The sequence below is a fragment of the Lycium ferocissimum genome, chromosome 10 (genome assembly GCF_029784015.1).
Source record: "Lycium ferocissimum isolate CSIRO_LF1 chromosome 10, AGI_CSIRO_Lferr_CH_V1, whole genome shotgun sequence".
Taxonomy (NCBI): domain Eukaryota; kingdom Viridiplantae; phylum Streptophyta; class Magnoliopsida; order Solanales; family Solanaceae; genus Lycium; species Lycium ferocissimum.
In genome coordinates this window covers 28,860-36,439 of record NC_081351.1, presented here as the reverse complement: position 1 = coordinate 36,439, position 7,580 = coordinate 28,860, and the positions used below count along the sequence as shown (strand labels likewise).

The 7,580-nt window shown below is 37.4% G+C and overlaps 3 pseudogenes; 1 reads left to right on the top strand and 2 right to left on the bottom strand.

The window, feature by feature from the left end:
* The window catches only part of LOC132033083 (ATP synthase subunit beta, chloroplastic-like), an 87,872-nt pseudogene extending 86,815 nt beyond the window's left edge, over positions 1-1,057 (bottom strand).
* Positions 1,058-1,795: 738 nt separating this feature from the next.
* On the top strand, positions 1,796-2,996 carry LOC132033078 (ribulose bisphosphate carboxylase large chain-like; annotated as a pseudogene).
* A 2,100-nt stretch (positions 2,997-5,096) lies between these two features.
* On the bottom strand, positions 5,097-7,519 carry LOC132035374 (ribulose bisphosphate carboxylase large chain-like; annotated as a pseudogene).
* Between the last annotated feature and the right edge of the window lie 61 nt (positions 7,520-7,580).

Here is a 7,580-nt window from a genome sequence, read left to right as displayed (position 1 = left end):
TTTCGTAATGGGTTTCTCTCAACGATCCGAGGTTGAAGCATGGTTGACGTTGAATCTAAAGGATCTACTGCTGGATAAATACCTTTGGCAGCCAATCCTCTTGATAGTACGGTAGTAGCATCTAAATGTGCAAATGTCGTAGCAGGGGCAGGGTCAGTCAAATCGTCTGCGGGTACATAAACTGCTTGAATAGAGGTTATGGACCCTTCTTTGGTAGAAGTAATTCTTTCTTGTAAAGAACCCATTTCGGTACTCAGGGTCGGTTGATAACCCACAGCGGAAGGCATTCTACCCAATAAGGCCGATACTTCGGATCCTGCTTGGACGAAACGGAAGATATTGTCAATAAATAGAAGTACGTCTTGCTCATTAACATCTCGGAAATATTCCGCCATAGTTAGGGCAGTCAAACCAACTCTCATACGAGCTCCCGGCGGTTCATTCATCTGACCGTAAACTAGGGCCACCTTTGATTCTGCAAAATTTTCTTCATTAATCACTCCAGATTCTTTCATTTCCATGTAAAGATCATTTCCTTCCCGAGTACGTTCACCCACTCCGCCAAATACGGATACGCCCCCGTGAGCTTTAGCAATATTGTTAATCAATTCCATAATGAGTACTGTTTTACCCACTCCAGCTCCCCCGAATAGTCCGATTTTTCCTCCACGGCGATAAGGGCTAAAAGATCTACTACTTTAATTCCTGTTTCAAAAATAGATAATTTTGTATCCAACTGTATAAAGGCGGGCGCAGATCTATGAATAGGAGACATTGTACTAGTATCTACAGGCCCTAAATTATCAACAGGCTCTCCGAGCACGTTAAAAATTCGTCCCAGAGTCGCTCCCCGACCGGAACACTTATAGGAGCTCCTGTGTCAATCACTTCCATTCCTCTCGTTAGACCCTCTGTAGCACTCATAGCTACAGCCCCTAACTCGATTATTTCCTAATAATTGCTGTACCTCACAAGCCACATTAATTGGTTGATCAACACTATCTCGACCTTGAACTACCAGAGCGTTATAAATATTCGGCATCTTGCCCGGGGAAAGGCTACATCTAGTACCGGACCGATGATTTGGACGACACGCCCCAGGTTTTTTTTTTCAAGCGTGGAAACCCCAGAACCAGAAGTAGTAGGATTGATTCTCATAATAATAAAATAAATAAATATGTCGAAATGTTTTTTCAAAATTATCGAATTCAAAAAAAATGTCCGCTAGCACGTCGATCGGTTAATTCAATAAAATGGGAATTAGCACTCGATTTTGTTGGCACCACGCAATTGAACTTGAACCAATTCAATTGTTTACTTATTCAATGAGACTGAGTGAATTTGCAAGCTCACCCAACCTATTTTCATTTAAAAAAATCTCAAGTGGATGAATCAGAATCTTGAGAAAGTCTTTCATTTGTCTATCATTATAGACAATCCCATCCGTATTATCTATTCTATGGAATTCGAACCTGAACTTTATTTTCTATTTCTATTACGATTCATTATTTGTATCTAATAATTGGCTCCTCTTCTTATTTCTTTTTTTATTTCAATTTCAGCATATCGATTTATGCCTAGCCTATTCTTTTTCTTTGCGTTTTTTTTCTTTTCATAGATTCATAGATCATAGAGGAATTCCATATATTTTCACATCTAGGATTTACATATACAACATATACAAGGGGGAAGTTCTTATTATTTAGGTTAGTTAGGTATTTCCATTTCAAAAAAAAAAAAAAGGTAAAAATAAAAATTGGGTTGCGCTATATATATGAAAGAGTATACAATAATGATGTATTTGGCAAATCAAATATATTAATTCACATCTGATTAGTTGATAATATTTACAGTTGGAAATGAAAGACTCGTGAAAAGTTTCATTACCGGAACTGTCAGTAGGTTGTGAGAATTCTTAATTCACGAGTTGTAGGGAGGGATTTATGTTAGACTAAAGTATTGGATCCAGCTGGTGTTAAAGAGTACAAAAAAAAAAAGGATACTGATATATTGGCAAATAAAACCTGGAGTTCCACCTGAAGAAGCAGGGGCCGTTGCGGCTGGCATGGATATATGGACCGATGGACTTACCAGCCTTGATCGTTACAAAGGGCGATGCTACCGCATGAGCGTGTTGTTGGAGAAAAGATCAATATATTGCTTATGTAGCTTACCCTTTAGACCTTTTGAAGAAGGTTCTGTTCAACATGTTTACTTCATTGTAGGTAATGTATTTGGGTTAGCCCTGCGCTCTACGTCTAGTATCCCTACTGCTTATGTTAAAACTTTCCAAGGTCCGCCTCATGGGATCCAAGTTGAAAGAGATAAATTGAACATATGGTCGTCCCCGGATGTACTATTAAACCTAAATTGGGGTTATCCGCTAAAAACTACGGTAGAGCTGTTTATGAATGTAATAATTCGCGGTGGACTTGATTTTCAAAGATGATGAGAACGTGAACTCACAACCATTTATGCGTTGGAGAGATCGTCTTATTTTGTGCCGAAGCACTTTATAAAGCACAGGCTGAAACAGGAGAATCAAAGGGCACTTGAATGCTGGATGCGAAGAGATGATGAAAAGAGCTATACTAGAGAATTCCGATCTAATGCATGACTACTCCGGGGGATTCACCGCAAATACTAGCTTGGCTCATTATTGCCGAGATACTGGTCTACTTCTTCATATCCACCGTGCAATGCATGCGGTTATTGATCAGAAGATAATCCTCAACCTGGATCCACTTCCGGGTGAAGCAAAAGGGGCCGCGGTATGTCTGGTGGAGATCATATTCACTCTGGTACCGTAGTAGGTAAACTTGAAGGTAAGAGACCGCTTTGTTGATTTACTGCGTGATGATTTTGTTGAACAAGATCGAAGTCGCGGTATTTACCGTCATCTGTGTTCTGCGGCTTCAGGAGGTGTTGTTGGCTTCAGTGAGATAGGATATGGGGGTAATGCGCCAGGCTTATGTAGCTCTGACCGAAGGACGTGATCTTTAGATTCCGAGGCTTTTTTGTGGAGAAAGAGATCGTAAGGTTCTAGCAGCAACAAAGAAGGATAAGGAGAAAGAACTCAAGTAATTATCCTTCGTTCTCTTAACTTCATTGTAGGTAATGTATTCTTTTACTAAAAGGATTGGCCGAATACAACAAAGATTCTATTGCCAGCGCGCTTACGTCTGGAAGATTTGAAATACCCTAGAAAGCTAAATTATGTTAAGACTCAAATCTTTTCCAAGGACGTGATCTTGGGATCCAGGTTGAGATTATTCGAGATAAATTGAACAAATGGTCTTATAGCGAATGACAACTACCCCCTGCTTGATTGGATGTTGAAATAGATCGTATTAATTATTGCAGAATTAGATTTTGGATAAAACATTAGAAATTAGCAGCAAATAAAGCTGTTTAGGAGAAAGTCTTCAAGTAATTATGACATAGGAGAAGCTGACTTCAAAAATTATATTATTACCATTATTTTTAATAGATGTTCCAACATGAGAACGTGAACTCACAACCATTTATCAGTTGTGATTGGAGAGATAAGATATTCAACAAAGATTCTATAGCGAATGACTATTCATCTATTGTATAAAATAGGGGGCAAGAAACTCTTATGAAAATGGTGGTTTACGATGATTATTTAAAATGAGTTCAAATCAAAGGTAATAAATAAATCAATGGGCAATCAGTGAAGATCCTCGAAAATCTTTGCATTGTTTGTCTTGGATCCGGAAGAGATGATGAAAAGAGCTATATTTCTATTTCTATCCTGAGAAGCACAGATTTTTGAGATTGTAAATGTTCCGTGTTCAATCAAAGGTAATGCATGACTATTAATTGCTACGGGAATTCGACCTCATACTGTTTGAACTAGCTTGGCTATATTTCGATCTTTCACTACCACAAATGGTTCTATAAATGTAACTGTCACCTTCTTCATCCACTATAATGGAAGTATCTATACAGATTTGAGCCTGAAGATAATTATCAATGCAACTATTAATGTGATTATTCCAACTATATTGAGTATCAGCATGTAAGAATTATAGTTAGGGATCTTATGCCCCTAAATCCATTATTCAGATAACTCAAATGGAGTTTCGATAACTATACCGTAGTATCTAGTTCAGATCAGAAAAGAATGATCGTTGTCAATCTCAAAAATCTGATTTTCAATATGATTTGGAACTGTCTCCATTCCTTTCACTAACTAAAAAAGTATCATCAGAGATGAAATTCCGAATGTCTTTAACGCCGAATAAATAATCAACATTACTGCAACTATGAATGTTTTTCACTTTTCGATTTGGATCTTCACTGGTATTTTCAATAGGACCAAGACTGTATTTATTTAGCCCACACGTTTGAACTCCTTCTTAAACAACATCGAATTAAACCACCATCTTTCCATAGAGTTTTCTTGCCCCCTATTTGCATGAAAATACAATAGATGAATAGTCATTCGCTATAAAATTATTTATTTGAATATCTTATTTCCTATCAGACTAAGCATAGAAATCCAATCACTAGGATTATTAACTGATAAGGATTGTGAGTATTGAAAAAAGTTCTGAATCTGGGGAACACTTCACTATATATTAATATGTTGGAACCCCTTTTATTATTAAAAATAATATAATAATATAATTTTTGATAAAGGGCGGCTTCTCCTATGTCGTATCAAATTCGCATCGAAAAAAAGAGATTTGTCCTCTCTATAAAGAAATCAAAAAAAAAATTTTTCGTAAAATCTCGTCTAATACTAATATCTAATCACTAACTAATCTAACAATCTAAAATCTAATTCTAATAATAAGTAATAAATTAAGGTTCTATTTCAACACGGAACAAAGGGGACAATATAGAGGATGGGTAGAAAGAGTTGTGATACTTGGCTTGATTCAGGGAAACTACAAACTACAGGATAGAAAAGAATATACCAACCCTAAGGATCCGTAGGATTAATTGTGGATCCAAGACAACAATGGAAAGATTTGAGTCTTAGATTTTGATTTAGTTTTCTATATTTTGTATTTCAAATCTTGTATATCTAGGTAAGTATATACTTAGTCAAAATATATGCAATAGAATCTTTGTTGTATTCGGCTCAATCCTTTTAGTAAAAGATTGGGCCGAGTTTAATTGCAATTCAATTAAGAGAACGAAGGATAATTACTTGAGTTCTTTCTCCTTATCCTTCTTTATTTGCTGCTAATTTCTACTGTTTTATCCAAAACGTCTACTGCTGCAAAATTAAATACGATCTCTTTCCATACCTCACAAGCAGCAGCTAGTTCCGGGCTCCATTTGCAAGCCTCGCGAATAATCTCATTACCTTCCTGAGCAAGATCACGTCCTTCATTACGAGCTTTTACACATGCTTCTAGAGCTACTCGGTTAGCTACGGCACCTGGCGCATTACCCCAAGGATGTCCTAAAGTTCCTCCACCGAACTGTAGTACGGAATCATCCCCAAAGATCTCGGTCAGAGCAGGCATATGCCAAACGTGAATACCTCCTGAAGCCACGGGTAGAACACCTGGTAAAGAGACCCAATCTTGAGTGAAATAAATACCGCGACTTCGATCTTGTTCAACAAAATCATCACGCAGTAAATCAACAAAGCCCAGAGTTATGTCTCTTTCACCTTCAAGTTTACCTACTACGGTACCAGAGTGAATATGATCTCCACCAGACATACGTAACGCTTTTGCTAATACCCGGAAGTGGATACCATGATTCTTCTGTCTATCAATAACCGCATGCATTGCACGGTGGATGTGAAGAAGTAGACCATTATCTCGGCAATAATGAGCCAAGCTAGTATTTGCGGTGAATCCCCCGTTAAGTAGTCATGCATTACGATCGGAACACCCAATTCTCTAGCAAATATAGCTCTTTTCATCATCTCTTCGCATGTACCTGCAGTAGCATTCAAGTAATGCCCTTTGATTTCACCTGTTTCAGCCTGTGCTTTATAAAGTGCTTCGGCACAAAATAAGAAACGATCTCTCCAACGCATAAATGGTTGTGAGTTCACGTTCTCATCATCTTTGGTAAAATCAAGTCCACCGCGAAGACATTCATAAACAGCTCTACCGTAGTTTTTAGCGGATAACCCCAATTTAGGTTTAATAGTACATCCCAACAGGGGACGACCATACTTGTTCAATTTATCTCTTTCAACTTGGATCCCATGAGGCGGACCTTGGAAAGTTTTAACATAAGCAGTAGGGATTCGCAGATCTTCCAGACGTAGAGCGCGCAGGGCTTTGAACCCAAATACATTACCTACAATGGAAGTAAACATGTTGGTAACAGAACCTTCTTCAAAAAGGTCTAAAGGGTAAGCTACATAAGCAATATATTGATCTTTTTCTCCAACAACACGCTCGATGCGGTAGCATCGCCCTTTGTAACGATCAAGGCTGGTAAGTCCATCGGTCCATACAGTTGTCCATGTACCAGTAGAAGATTCCGCAGCTACCGCGGCCCCTGCTTCTTCAGGTGGAACTCCAGGTTGAGGAGTTACTCGGAATGCTGCCAATATATCAGTATCCTTGGTTTGGTACTCAGGAGTATAATAAGTCAATTTGTACTCTTTAACACCAGCTTTGAATCCAACACTTGCTTTAGTCTCTGTTTGTGGTGACATAAATCCCTCCCTACAACTCGTGAATTAAGAATTCTCACAACAACAAGGTCTACTCGACACGAATTCCGCGTTAATGAAACTTTTCACAGGAATCTTTCACAAAATTTCCAACTAATACTAATATTATCAACTAATCAGAATGGTTGATTATTAGACCATGGTATTTGATTTGCCAAATACATCATTATTGTATACTCTTTCATATATATAGCGCAACCCAATTTTTATTTTTTACCTTTTTTTTTTGAAATGGAAATACCTAACTAACCTAAATAATAAGAACTTCCCCCTTGACAGTGGTATATGTTGTATATGTAAATCCTAGATGTGAAAATATATGGAATTCCTCTATGATCTATGAATCTATGAAAGGTATAAAAAAGAAAGAAAAACGCAAAGAAAAGAATAGGCTAGGCATAAATCGATATGCTGAAATTGAAATAAAAAAGAAATAAGAAGAGGAGCCAATTAGATACAAATAATGAATCGTAATAGAAATAGAAAATAAAGTTCAGGTTCGAATTCCATAGAATAGATAATACGGATGGGATTGTCTATAATGATAGACAAATGAAAGACTTTCTCAAGATTCTGATTCATCCACTTGAGATTTTTAAATGAAAATAGGTTGGGTGAGCTTGCAAATTCACTCAGTCTCATTGAATAAGTAAACAATTGAATTGGTTCAAGTTCAATTGCGTGGTGCCAACAAAATCGAGTGCTAATTCCCATTTTATTGAATTAACCGATCGACGTGCTAGCGGACATTTTTTTTGAATTCGATAATTTTTGAAAAAACATTTCGACATATTTATTTATTTTATTATTATGAGAATCAATCCTACTACTTCTGGTTCTGGGGTTTCCACGCTTGAAAAAAAAAAACCTGGGGCGTGTCGTCCAAATCATCGGTCCGGTA